General features: G+C 37.8%; 1 long non-coding RNA gene across 2 annotated transcripts; it reads right to left on the minus strand.

Moving 5' to 3' along the window:
* Nucleotides 1-1,125: 1,125 nt before the first annotated feature.
* Nucleotides 1,126-3,579, minus strand: LOC124293306. 2 transcript variants are annotated; one of them, XR_006903227.1, is made up of 5 exons: nt 3,054-3,579; nt 2,170-2,394; nt 1,884-1,904; nt 1,493-1,620; nt 1,126-1,253 (listed from the first exon to the last, which is right to left on the minus strand). It is a non-coding gene; the product is annotated as an uncharacterized LOC124293306 (long non-coding RNA). The 2 variants fall into 2 exon arrangements; XR_006903228.1 differs by lacking the exon at nt 1,884-1,904.
* Between the last annotated feature and the right edge of the window lie 7,125 nt (nt 3,580-10,704).

The raw sequence follows: 10,704 nt of genomic DNA on the forward strand, positions 1-10,704 counted from the left end.
GCATTAAATTGATTTTTGCCTTCTCGCGTCGAGTTATAAATACAGAGAAATCTCCATGAGAGCTCATTTCTATAAGATTTATTGTAGTGCTATATTCGTAGCTGTACCTGTTATTCTATATTATATACTGTCCTAAATATTAAACACACAGCACAACAATGGCTGAAAGCACAATGACAAGAAGAGAGGAGCGACTTGCATCTTAATAAATCTTTTCTTCTTTATACGTAGCACAGCGATGTCACGTCGGAGGATATGTCCTAGTGGATCACTTGGTGGGGCACAAAACTGAAACATAAGTATGTTGAAAATCTTCAACATCTCTTACAGAAAGTAGGTACGTTTCCAGACCTTATACACCAACAATGAATATTCATAGAGGCTATATTCATAAATACTCACAAAAGTAAGCTAATATTTTACCCGCAATTGCTTATTACTGATAACTTGCTATGATAATATCCCCTTCCCACCCCTCCCCTCCCCTCACACGACCCACCCCGCCCTACCTACTTCTGCCCCTACTCCTACTCCTACTCCTACTCCTACTCCTACTCCTACTCCTACTCCTACTCCTACTACGACGACTACTCCTATTCCTACTCCGACTACTCCTACTCCTAATCCCACTCCAACTCCTACTATTCCTACTTCTACTCATATTCCTACTCCGAGTCCTATTCCTACCACTACTCCTACTTCGACTCCTATTTCTACATCTCCCCCTGATCCTACTCCTGATGCTGATTCTACTTCGTCAAATATTGTAAAAATTTTAAACTCACCGAGCACGAATCCTCGTCCTCCACCTCGTCCAGCTCGACCACCTCCAACCACCTCGAGTTATACTTCGAATACTAATAAATATTTTCAGGATGAGAACAAATCAAAAATACCGTTTAAGTTTTAATGTAATTTTTTTATCGACATATTTTACCAAAAAGATTATGAGAAGATTATAAAGTTATAGAAATTTTATTAGCGCACTGACAGCTACTAAATTTGAGCTTGCGCGAAAAATGAATTGAAATAATTTATTGTAAAGATGACAAGTTTGAAAAATTTGAAATACAATATAAATGCAATTGCCAATTAATATTATATAAATGTTTTACTCACCGAGCACAAATCCTCGTCCTCCTCGTCCACCTTGTTTTCCTCGTCTTCCTCGTCCTCCTCCTCGTCCACCTCCGACCACCTTTAACCACCGCCAACCACCTCCAACAACCACCGATAATCACCTCGGGTTATGCCTTGAACAGTAATACATATTTGCAGTATAAGAACACTTCAAAATATTGTGTGAGGATTAATATAATTAATTTATTAATTGATAATACAATAACTTCTATTGGCGCATTCATAGCTACTGAATTTGTGCGTGCGCGAAAAATGAATTGAAATAATTTATTGTAAACAAGACAAGTGTAAAAAAATTTAGATGAAATATAATTACAATTACCATCAAATATTATAAAAATGTTTTACTCACCGAGCACAAATCCTCGTCCTCCTTGTCCCCCTTGTTCTCCTCGTCTTCCTCGTCCTCCCTCCCGTTCACCCTGACCACCACTAACCACGCTTAACCATCTCCAACCACCTCGGGTTACACCTCGAAATCTAAGAAATATTTTCAGTATCAGAACACATCAAAAAGATTTTTTCAGGATTAATATCATTTTTCTATTGACAGATTTCACCAAGAAGATTGTGAGAAAATTTCAAAAAATTATAGAAATTTCATTAGCTCATCGATAGCTACTGAATTTCGACTTGCGCGAAAATATAATTGAAATAATTTATCGTAACATGACAAGTTTAAAAAATTTCACATACAATATAATTACAATTGCCAGCAAATATCATGAAAGTGTTATACTCACTGTGCAGAAATAGCAGCATAGCTTTTTGTTATTGGTTTACATGAAAATAGTTGATCATAATTATTGATTTTGTACTATTATGGTATACAACTTGTTTACAACTGAAAACAATCAATAATCATATAGATAAATATTTAATTAACACCGAAAGAAGGTCGATAATGAAATCAGATAATGGAGAAAAAATATCTTCCACGTCGGTTCAAAGTGAAAACCGAGTTCTTCAAACGCTGCCATATGAAAGATCTGGCAAAGTACACACGTTTTTTTTAAATCAATCAATTACCATAATTTTTAAGCGAAACGTTGATTGTTGGTTATTTTTTCCAACGGGAGATAACTAACGATGCTTTTTAAAATTTCGAGTGTATATTAAAACACATTCGGACAGTACAAGAAAAATGTACTCATTATAAATTGTCGCAAAATGGCGAAGGTATTAGCCGGCCATTGAAGCGCCTCGCCGCTAGAATCTCGAATTGGCAGGAAAGATGAAGTGCGTAATTTCTATCTGAAATGTAAAAACTAAAATTACTTTAAATTGACATATATTTCCATCATCGATGAACTAAAAAATTCAGAAAAATACATTAAATCACATTCATTTTTGTTCAGAATTTTCTTGGTAAGAATCGTTACTTTTTACGTTTGAGCTCGACAATTAATATGATATCACAGTTTTTTGGGTTATTTTCGTACATCGATAATAGAATAGTGCGCAAATTAATAATACCTAATTTTAAAACACCAGCTCGCTAAAGCTCGCTCAGGATCGGATGCCTAGCGTAACAGGTTTTTGTACTTGTGCGTTCGCTTACTCGTTGTCAGTGTTTCACCGTATGACATAGTTGTAGGGGAGACTGGGTCACGATGACTCCCGAAAAAATTCTGGTATTTGCTTCACAATATACGGAATGAACACTGTTTTTGTGCATGTAAGGCAAACCGAATCTGCATGTAAGATTTTTTATATGTAATGCTACAAATCACGTTGACGCATGCGTGTAGGTATAACGTATTGTGATGTAATGACAATAAATTTTGTCAAAAAATACCACATAACAATCAGCTAAGTGCTGATAGATTTGAAACACTACGCACAGCAATTTTAGCTCTAATTAAACGACATCATTGTCATGTATTCCTGTATATACAATGCCAACCACTCACCAATTGCAATTTGTTGATCCTGGTCGTTCGATTTTTTTTCCGATTCAAAATGTTATCTGAAGCACGCATATTGGTTTGATAGCACAAAACATTACGTTTTCAATAATATAATTTGTAAACTTGAAAATTAGTCCGGAAGGTCAAAAGTCATCAGGTCATGGACCTGGACAGCCAGAACTACGGAAAATTAGTCTTGAAGGTCAAAAGTCACCAGGTCAAGGACCTGGAGCGCAGGAACCACGGGGCATTTTTTGCGCGAGCAGAAATTCAGTAGCTACGAATACGCTAATAGAATTTATTATATGATTAATTATTTAATTAATTATATTGTTAGGAAAATGAAACGCGGGAGAGGCAATCTTATGGAGAACAAGGTTTATTACGGACTGGACGCTTCAGTAGACTGAGTACGAATGAATACAATTCATAGAGCTCAAGTATATATGTGGATAATGAGATGGCCGGGAGAGGGGATAATCCTGTATGCCTGAGGTGTTACACGCTCTGCGTGTGTGGGTATCTTAACAACATTAATCCTTACACAATATTTTTGAAGTGTTCTTATACTAAAACTATGTAGTACTGTTCAAGGTATAACCTGAGGTGGTTGGAGGTGGTTGGCGGTGGTTGGAAGTGGTCGGAGGTGGACGAGGAAGACGAGGAGAACAAGGTGGACGAGGAGAACGAAGATTTGTGCTCGGTGAGTAAAACATTTTCATAATATTTGATGGCAATTGTAATTATAGTTCATCTAAAATATTTGTCAAAAACTTGTCATGTTTACAATAAATTATTTCAATTCATTTTTCGTGCAATCCCAAATACAGTAGCTATTAATTTCGTTCTGCGACAGTTGGATAAGAATTTTCCGTCGTACTTACCTTTCAAATGTGTGTTAAAATACGCTTGAAGTTTTAAGAAGCTTTGTTCTCTCTCTTCCTATCAGAAAAAAACCTGTACTCGAAATCTACGGAGCGCGATTCTCATACGTTCTCTCTACTGCGCCGTCGATTCTGGACTGAGAATTTCGGCTAGCTGATTTTCGTCTCCGACGATTACCTTGAGCGCAGAAACAACGAAGCTCTTATTCCTGAAGTCGAGTTGCGGCAGGTAGCGCACCCGGAACGCAGGATCCAGGAGGTAGAGAATCCGGTATAGACCTGGAAACAACAGCCAAAAGCACGTACGATAAGTAAATCGTTAAACCTTCTTGAGAAGTTATACCAATGTTATAAATAACAGGAAAACGCAAGTATGGCGGCCTATAGTCGTCGGCGTTGAACTGCGCAATTTTTGAATGTGTCACAAAAAGCTATGCCCTTGGGGAATGAGTACAAAGTTATTTCTCATTTTATGTTGTTCATTAGATAGCCAAAGTATGAAGGAGTTGTATGCCATACCGATGCGGCGTCTCAAACTGTCCGCCATACTTCATTAAACGTGTCATTTGTTATGCTTTTTTGAATTACGAGCACAGACCCAATTTTTTGCACAGTCATAGAAAAAGATGTTTCGTTAACGATCATGACCATGCCATACCGTTCCGGTGTCCCTAAGTACTCGCCATACTGATTCAAAGATGTCAAAGTACTGAACTTTAATTAAATCACTGTTTTGCTACGAATTTTGGAAGAAATTTATTCTCATTATTGATTTCTTGTAACGTTGCAAGTCGGTAAGTGCACACAGGCTAAGTACTGGCTTGGGCTTACCATTGCGAAGACCGTGTCACTCGGAAGGTGAATGCAGTCAGCATCATGTCGAAATCGGTAACTCTCTGATGTTCTGCAATAAGCTCACAACTCTACCGTTGAAACATTTCACGGGGCGCAAGGAGACGACGATTTTCGGTTGTCACACCAAAGCCCATTAGGGCAACCGTCTTTATATTCTTTAGTCAACGGTTATACGATTCCTTCCTCAATTTATTATTACTAATTATTATATTGTTTTTCAAAAAGAAGACCTCAAGAATATGCGAAAACTGCTTACAAACACTTTATTTGTTACGTTTTTATTGATCCTTTATGTATATTTCGTATTCCGTACTTTTCCCATTTTCATATCCTGAAATAAATTTGTTTTTGCAACGGGACATAAGGATAATAGTTTTTCCTGATAGTCTGATGTATCCTCTACAAAATCGGATTACAAACAAAGTTACAATTACAAACAAAGATATGATCTTTTGTTCGAAAAATTACGTTCTTGCCGATTTTTTGACTTTGTGGTAGTCAATTGAATTTTTCATCAACTAATCTTCAACAAAACAGGAATTTCTCTTCATAATTTATTTCCTTATTAAAAAACGAAACGATTTATGTACTTGCAAGTCCCATTATTGATTTCGGAACGATTTTACAAACGAGAAACGCGTGGAGATTGTTAACAGCCCGACTGCGAAGAACGTTGTCAGGGAATTCAAAGTTACGCCTAACCGTCGCGTGTTACAGCGGTCAGCAGGTCACAATCAGTAAATATTCGGCAACGTTGCGCGCAACTCGCTTCGTGCTTCCGACGAGATTTTCGACGTGTCCAGACTTGTTTTGTTTCCGAACGTCGCGCGGTGTCAGTCGCTTCCGAACAGCCGAAACTAAATCACGAATGCCACAAGTCTACAATTCAGATTGCGTTGTCCAACAAACTTATTGACGAATATAGATTGATGTACACTATGCGGCACGAACCGTCACATAACAGCAACGGAACGTACCGGCATCGGTACGATAATTTTACGCGTATCTTCAATTTGTACCGGCAGTTATCCGTCAGTTAGCGTTCAGCAGTCATAGTGAACGAATCGTGAAGGGCTGATGAACTGGCTGTTATAGCCTTAATTCTGGATCAAGACAAAACCAAGAAACAATAAATAATTTATGTTACCTAACTGGTTCAGGTGAATCAACCTTAATACATGTGTGTGGCATAAAGAAAAAACGTGTTACTGGAATGAAAACAGTTTGCAAACATCAAAGGTAAGTTTTGTGTCGCGAGTGTGTTTTCGTTTTGTTTTGTGCAACTTTAGTTCTTATAGCGATCTCGATTCTCGTATCTCTGTATCGTGCGTTATTTTTTGCTGATTTTCGTCAAATGCGTAATTGCATTGTTAGCAGGTTTATTCGATCGGTTCAGGGAGCTAGTTACAGCAGCTCAAGAAGTGCGAGTGAGCGTGGAATCGAGCGCTGTTACAGTGAAGAATATTAGGTCATAGCTTCTTGAAGTTTTCTAAACAACTCATTGACAGATTGAAATTGCTTGAAATTTTGACTCACATGCGATTGAGCCGAGAAAATGCCCAGATAATCTACCGTTACGGTTTTCTTGTTCAAGTTTTGATAATACGGACCTTGTCAAACTTGACCTTCATTCGAGTTTGTGTTGTGGAATTCCAAACACGGATCGCGTCTTTCAGGGCAACCCACGTTTCAAATGCAATTGTTACGCATTTATTATTGAGCAATTTATTTTGCGTTGTTCTTTGTGTATCGTACTATTCGTAACTAAGAACAATTGACATTGGTTCGTGTTTATCGCTGCAAGTGTTTCTGAAGATTATAAGTCAGCGATCTCATCTTTTTCCGAGCACGAGAGACCCCGTTTCACTTTAAACGTTAATTATTGTGAAATTCATCGCTGATTGTTGGTTTTTACTTATATCTACTACATTTTTGAACAATTATGGTAAATCCTGAATGCTACTTACGTTGACTTTAAGGTTGCATTGACAACGAAATATTTTTTTGTCCTACTGAATTACAGAAATAAACTGCAAAAATATTGATCAAAGTTAGTGAACGTCTAAACAGAGTGGCCATAGGCATGACTGTTGGAAAACAAGATGCACAAGCTGAAAAGGTCGCCATGGTGTAGAAAAAGAAAAAAAAACAGGTATACAACTAAAATCATTCTTAATGATACTATCATGCTACTTTCACTTTGATTAATTTGTCCTTTAGTCGAAATTTATTGCCACTCAGTTCTTGATCATATTTTATAAAAACAATCGTAAATTATGAACGGTGCGTGCATTGATTTGGAAGATAGAATAATAATAAAACGTTGTTATCTCTTAGCTGACTATGGAGATGAACTGCATTCCAGCACTATTGACAGAATTTAGCAGCGATCTGAATAAAATATAACCCGGTGAATCCATGTCAGAGTGCAATGTAAAAACTTAACCACCCACGACAGTGAACAAAACTGGAAGGTATGTACTTGATATGATTTTTAATTACAATGTCTCTTTTGATGGCATATGATTTTAAGTATTCACTGATTTCATGCATTTGCTCAATACTTGTGGTTATTTTATCAGTCTTCTATTATTAATTTTTGCAGTATATTTATTGATACATTAAATACCAGTAAAATATTATGGAGATCAGATGAAAAATTTCTTTTTTAATTCTCATTCTACATATACGTCTATAGATTGAAGTATGTTGTATGAGTAATATTCGTTCATATTCTGATTGCAGTGTGAAAAGTATGTTCCTTCATCGGTCAACCTTAAATGCTAGGAGAACTTACTACATGTGAAGTGTGGAGCAACCCGGAGGAGGTAAAAATTCTTTCAATAATTTATAACTCGAGGTGGTAAATTTAAAACTGAATTTTTTTCCCTGCGTAACATGCCGTGAATAAATATGGAAGTAGACAATAGTACTAATAAAAATGAGATAAAAAATTTGAATTTCCTTTCTTTTGTTTATTCCAGAGTTAAGCCGTGACATCCGAGTAACTTCTCTATTACTCGGCAACGTTGGTGAGTTTGCACGTATTAGGTTACGGGTATTTCCATGGGTCCCCTCTGTCACGTGGCGTGGCGGTACCAATTGTTACACAAATCTGCGATTTCTTAGTTGCATGGATAGGCTCATTTGCTATCGCAACGGTGCTTGAATTTCAGAGTAAACACTTTTATTCAATCTACCTATTTCGCAATAGGTGACTCAAATTTAAAAATATTTGCACGTTTGTGAAAGTGGAATGAGCATCGCGACAGGTAACCATCGCTTACTCGGCATCCGCGAGAATGAAATGTGTTGAGCTATTGACAGGATAATCTACGTTTGAATTTAACAATAATGCCATTTAAGCGGTAGATTCACCTGAGGTTTAAACATATTCCAACAATTTTTTATTCATATTTACATGATTTTTTAACCCATGAAATTTCAAAGTCTGGAATAACGTAACGTAATCATATTGCATGTTACATCTTGGATAACTTTCAATTACCTTGCAGCCAGCAAGTATCGATCAACTGCAGGTTTAGCTCGCCTAGAAATATGTTGATTAGCATATAGGATGTTCCTAATCCCTTTTCACAAAAGGTTTATGTACCAATAAAGTGCAAGCAAGTAGACTTGACTATAATTTTATTGAAGTTCGTGTCTGCAATACGTTGTTGTCCATTTTACGAATGTCACTCTTTTCAAATACATCGCCTATCAGTTGGCTGACTATGGTACAAAAACATTTTGCTCCTTACAGGTAATTAACAAAAAAGTAAGTCACTGTGACCACGGCGCAAAAGAGAAAGAGTGATGTGTGTTGGAAAGAGTGGAGAATCGTTTAGATCGTATATAGGTAACCGGGTAGGTAGGTGGTCGTTCTGGGATCCGTCGGGTTTATGCATGTGCGTGTGAGTCTCTTTTTTCATCATTTCCTTTGGGTGGTTCGGTTGGGAATCAGGCGAGGGTAAGAAGGTCGCTACGTACCACGATGTTACTAACTTTTATAATCCGCAGCGTCAAACGATCACAGTGATTTTCCCCTTAAAACACATCTAAGACTCGGTATAAGAGTCTTCGTATCATTCGTAAGCGTTTATAATGTAATTTAACAATGATCGATTTTTCATTTCTTGTCATTTTGTAACCACCTTTTAGTCGTTATCCAATTCAATTATTCACTTGATATCAACCGTTATATCATACATCATATCTCTGTGATCGTCTGAATGGGCAATACGCATCTCTGGCCCATCTATCGCGTTTCGTGGAACGCTAGATGGAGAGAGATGCTGACTAAGCTCGAAGACTTCGCGTCGAAGAGGACCGCCGACCGTCACGCCACACAATAATGCATGCCTGGTATTTACCCCAACCTCCCTTCCGGACTTGATTCGTTTCTGAGAGCAACAATCTGCATCGCAATGTGTCGGATTCAAAAAGACGCAGATGCAGATTGGGTTGCTACAGAATTTTACGACAAGTCCTAGATATTTAAGGTTTTTTGAGAGATTAATCGGTCACACTTGTTTTGGCGTAAATTAATAAAAGAATTTTTTGCCGATTCCGCAAACTATATGTGTATGAAAAAGTGAAGCACTCTTGATGCGCTGAGACTTGAACTCTTCAGTAAATTTTGTTTCCGAATAACCTAGTTTTCAAGTTTGACAGCGCCTTTTGCGCGTCTACTTGATGCTTTTCAGTTCTGAGAGAAGGCGCGGCATTTAAAAGCCAGTGTTCGACGCTCTGGGATTTATCAACCATATTTCATCGTATCATCTTCTGTTTCAAGACAGCTAATCAATTTTTTTTCTATGTAATCCTTGGTCGAAAATTCTTATCAATTCCGGAAGTACAACTATATTGTATAAGACTGGCGTGACCGCTTTATCCGTCACGTAGATCCAGATGTTGCACCAGGCGAGCTGCATATTATTCACTGCTTGCGTGACTAAAAGTACCGCAGAGCATCGGTCGGCCACCGATACGTGGTTACCATCCAGTTACGTCGAAAATCAGTTCCGGAAATCTATTTTGTGTTGTAGGACACGGCTAAATCTCAGGCTTCTCAAGTCCTCTTTGGTAGTGAGCTTTCATCGACGAGCTTACCACGCGTGGATCATGTTCTTTGTACCGTTGACTGAAGAGTGTTCGCGGGTCGTATGCAGTTGCTTGTAGAACGGCTTCCGTCGATAAAGAAGCTACCGGATCGCTAACACGGTTTCTCATGATCCAGGCAGACTTACTCGCCGGGTAATGATCACAAAAATTTTCTCAGATGGTAACCATCCTTAAATTCTGCCGTCAACGTTTGCTTGAATAGTAAACAAATTTTCACCAGGTGTAGCTGGCCTTAAGTAAAACGCGGCATTTACCACACCGCCTTCTTTTGTTTATTAATTTTAGTAATGTTCGTAGTACGTAGGTAGGTACTTTAGCCTTTTGTCTGTGATTTCTTGAAAATTTACCGATTACTCTTGTAACATGCTAGGTGATTTCAATGTCAGGCAAAATTAGAATAGCATTAAAACAACGACTGAATACTTACTCTCGGTACCGTAAAAATGGCGGGGACAATACATAGGCTATAGTGAGCAGGTGCGAAGATGAATAAACGTCAATTTGGACGGTTTAATGACCGATCAACTTGTGATAAAAGCACTCCCAGTTATCTAGAATGAACCTGTAACCCATCCTCTTCGGTACATAAAACTCGCCGAATTTGATCGAATCGCAAATTTAATTTGGCGTTTAGCTCTTGAGTACAAAAAACCACAATATGACATCGACAGCGGACATTTAATTGATAGTAAATTTGAATTTCATGTCGAGGCGTCGTAATAATCAGCTTTTAACGCAATGGTGTATTGAAATGGTAATCGAAATAAAACGCAGTAAGATTTCCGTTGCTT

The sequence above is a fragment of the Neodiprion lecontei genome, chromosome 1 (genome assembly GCF_021901455.1).
Source record: "Neodiprion lecontei isolate iyNeoLeco1 chromosome 1, iyNeoLeco1.1, whole genome shotgun sequence".
Taxonomy (NCBI): domain Eukaryota; kingdom Metazoa; phylum Arthropoda; class Insecta; order Hymenoptera; family Diprionidae; genus Neodiprion; species Neodiprion lecontei.